The sequence below is a fragment of the Equus quagga genome, unplaced genomic scaffold (genome assembly GCF_021613505.1).
Source record: "Equus quagga isolate Etosha38 unplaced genomic scaffold, UCLA_HA_Equagga_1.0 202576_RagTag, whole genome shotgun sequence".
NCBI classification, from domain to species: Eukaryota; Metazoa; Chordata; class Mammalia; order Perissodactyla; family Equidae; genus Equus; species Equus quagga.
The window spans coordinates 552-4,335 of NW_025798595.1; the positions used below are offsets into that span (position 1 = coordinate 552).

Genomic DNA, 3,784 nt, shown 5'->3' on the forward strand with positions numbered 1-3,784 from the left:
ATTTTTTAATTTCCTTTATAGCATAGTTACTAAGGGAATGGACTGAATTCAGATTGCCTGGGATTCACGTCTTGATTCCACCACTTGTTATGTAAATTCAGATAAATGATTTACTGTCAAAGTCAGTTTCTTCATGTATAAGTAAAATTAAAGTACTTAAGATTATTTCACGGAAATTAAAATAGAACTCTAAATATATAACTCTTCATCCTGTGCCTGTATCATTTAGTAAATATTCAGTAACTGTTAGTTATTTCAAATCTCCATTACATAATCCTATGTTTATATACTTTTAATATATACATACCACTTCTTTTTGTTATTCTCATAATGCTTATATTTTTTCATCTTTAATTTTAAAGCCAAATTAAGTACATTTTATAAATATGTAATATAAAGGGAAAATATATTATTCGAAGTAGGTTTTCTAGTTTTTCTGCTAAAAAGAACTTTTGAAATATAGAAGATTCATTACACATAAATATATAAACTCTGGACTCTGAATTAAAAAAAGTTTAAAGTTAGCTTTAACAATTTATTTGTTTTAATAATCTCTACATGTAGTAATGAAAATGAAATGACTAAATTTACAACTTCTTTAATGTAATGTTTCATCACAGGTGAATTTTGGTAGCAGCTACATTGTGTCATGGATGCCCTGGTTGGTGGAAACTACACTGAAGTGACAGGGTTCATTTTGTTGGGCTTAACTGACGATCCGAAACTTCGAGTCATTCTCTTCATTGTCATCCTGTGTATCTACCTGGTGACTGTATCTGGCAATCTCAGCACAATCATTCTCATCAGAATCTCTTCTCAGCTCCATCATCCTATGTATTTTTTTCTGAGCCACTTGGCTTTGGCTGACATAGGCTATTCATCTTCTGTTACACCCAATATGCTTGTAAACTTCCTGGTGGAGAGAAATACCATCTCCTATTATGGATGTGCCATGCAGCTTGGTTCTGTTGCTTTCTTTGGGGCAACTGAATGCTTCCTTCTGGCTGCTATGGCATATGATCGCTTTATGGCAATCTGCAGCCCGTTACTTTATTCCACCAAAATGTCCACACAAGTTTGTGTTCAGTTACTCATAGTGTCTTACATAGGTGGTTTATTCAATGCTTTTGCTTTTACTGCTGGTGTCTATTCTTTAGTCTTCTGTGGACCAAATCGAGTCAATCATTTTTTTCTGTGATTTTGCTCCTTTAGTTGAACTCTCATGTTTGGCTATCAGTGTCCCCACAGTTGTCCCCTCATTTGTGGCTGGCTCGATTGTTGTGGTCACGGTGTTTGTCATAGCTGTCTCCTACATCTGCATCCTCATCACCATCCTGAAGATGCGCTCCACTGAGGGGCGCCACAAGGCCTTCTCCACCTGTGCCTCACACCTCACAGCGGTCACTCTGTACTATGGGACCATCACATTCATTTATGTGCTGCCCAAGTCTTGCTATACAACTGACCAGAACAAGGTGGTGTCCGTATTCTACATGGTAGTGATCCCCATGTTGAACCCCCTCATCTATAGCCTCAGGAACAATGAGATTAAGGGGGCTCTGAAGAAAGAGCTTGCTAGAAAATTGTTTTGTTAGTGAAGCCTGTTATTTTATAAGATTGTATGTGATAATAAGTAAAATAAGAAAAGGAAATTGAATGTCTGTCGTCTAAATATGTCATCCATATGTCATTTCATTAGCCAGTGTGGAGCTAAAGGTAAGGGGTGGATTTTCTCATATCAAATTGCAAATCAGAGGGCCATAGTGAGTAATATTTAATAAAACAAAATAAAACTTTTAATTAATAACACAAATTGGTTAACATGAAAATACTTAATCTCTAAAATCATTTTAACACTTTATTTATTTATATCTTTTCAAAAGATGTTCTCTGCTGTAAGTTTATGTTATTGTACCTATGAACCTTTAAGACTGTGTCCATTTTTAACTGCATTTTTTCCTGAAATGAGCATATAGTTATGACTGAGTACATTCTGAAGGAAAATGACCAAATGGAACCAGACAGTAAAATTATTTCAGACATTCTATTTGCAATAAGGTTATCTGCTGGTGATGGGCTTTTTGGACCCACAAATGCTGTCCCGTGTTCCTAGTCTCTGGCTCCAGCCTAGATATAGGAGACCCCTTAAAAGAACAGGACGACTAACCTGTGAATTCTTCTGTCAGGTCAAAACAGGTGACTTGCTTGTGGGAATGAGCAGTGCTCCTGAAATCCTCAGGGGCTGGGTTAACAAACTCTTGGAGAGACTTGTTCATGGTCAGACTCACATCCTGTTAAGGAAGATTGAGGGAACTGGATCGTGTTTCCTCTGTGAAGCTTAGTTGACCTCAATATCCTGATGACTACTATGTTTATTTTTCATTTCTCGTCCTTTATTTAGTGTTTTAGACAAAAGTATTTTTGTGTATTGCATCTCAAGTGCAAATTACCTAAACCTAAAGTAATTATCTCCTTCAACTGCCAAGTTGCTTGCCTTCAGTATTCCTTATCCAAGTAAGAGTCACTATAATTCAGTCAATCTATTGATTCAGAAACCTGAGAGAAATGTATTTCTTTTTCCACCTCCATCTGCCTACTTTCAATGACAAAGTCTTGTCATTCTATGTCCAATGTTTATCTCCTATTTCTCTTCATTTTCATTGTAAGTTCTTCTATTTCAAGCTACCAATTCATATATTTATTTTACATTAGTAGTTCTATGATAGCTAATTTTATGTGTCCACTTGGATAGAGAATGGTGACTAGTTCTTTGGTCAAACACCAGTCTAGAGGTTGCTGTGAAGGTATTTTTTAGATGTGATTAACATTCAAATCAGTAGACTAAATAAAAGAAATTACCGTCCATGACATGGGTGGCCCTCATCCAATCAGTTGAAAGTCTTAAGAAAAAAAACCTGAGGTTCTCTGAAAAAGAGTGATTCTCCCCTGGCTAACTTTGGACTCAAATCAGGAGTATCAACTTTTACCAGAATTTCTAGTCTGCTGGACTGCCCTCTGGATTTTGGAATTGCTGGCACCCACTGTTGTGTGAGCAAATTCCCTAAAAAAAAAAATCTATCTATCTGTCTGTCTATCCATCTATCTATCTATCATCTATCTATCTATCAATATATATCCTATTCTGTTTCTCTGGAGAATCCTGACAAGTAAGAACCATAACAAGTTTTCCTCTTCCCTCCCTTACTCTCTTCAAATTCATTCTCTGTACACCAATATGACAATAAGTCTGAATAGATTATTTTGTTAATATCACCCAGAGATCTTAGAATAAAGGCAACACTTCTTAAAGGGCTTACAAAGTCCTGACTATGGCCCATGTATTATTTCTCTCTCTCTCTCCATTCTTCCCTCAATCTCTAATGTCCAAACTCTGAGAATCAGTCATTGGTCTTTTTAAAATCCTTAAACACATCCATATCCTTTCCTTCCTCAGCATCCTCTCACATGTACTAACTCTACCTGAATGTATTTTTCCCTTCAGCTGGGTAACGCCTAGTTATGCTATAGGTACCAACCTAAATGTTGTTTCCCATCCTCTCAGAAGCCTTCTTGAACCCTGAAGCCAAATTAAGGACACCTGTTACCCCTCATAGACAACTGTGTATTTTCTATGGAATACTCAGTGCACACGTAGTTACAGAATCAGTATTGTTTTCTCCACAATGCTGGAAGCTTCATACAGACATTACAGTGTCTTTCTTCTTTCCCCATGTATTTAATTTTCACCCAGTTCCTGGAACATAGTAAGCATAAATGCATATTT

General features: G+C 36.4%; 1 pseudogene; it reads left to right on the forward strand.

The window, feature by feature from the left end:
* Positions 1-649: 649 nt before the first annotated feature.
* On the forward strand, positions 650-1,595 carry LOC124233425 (olfactory receptor 502-like; annotated as a pseudogene).
* Positions 1,596-3,784: the final 2,189 nt, after the last annotated feature.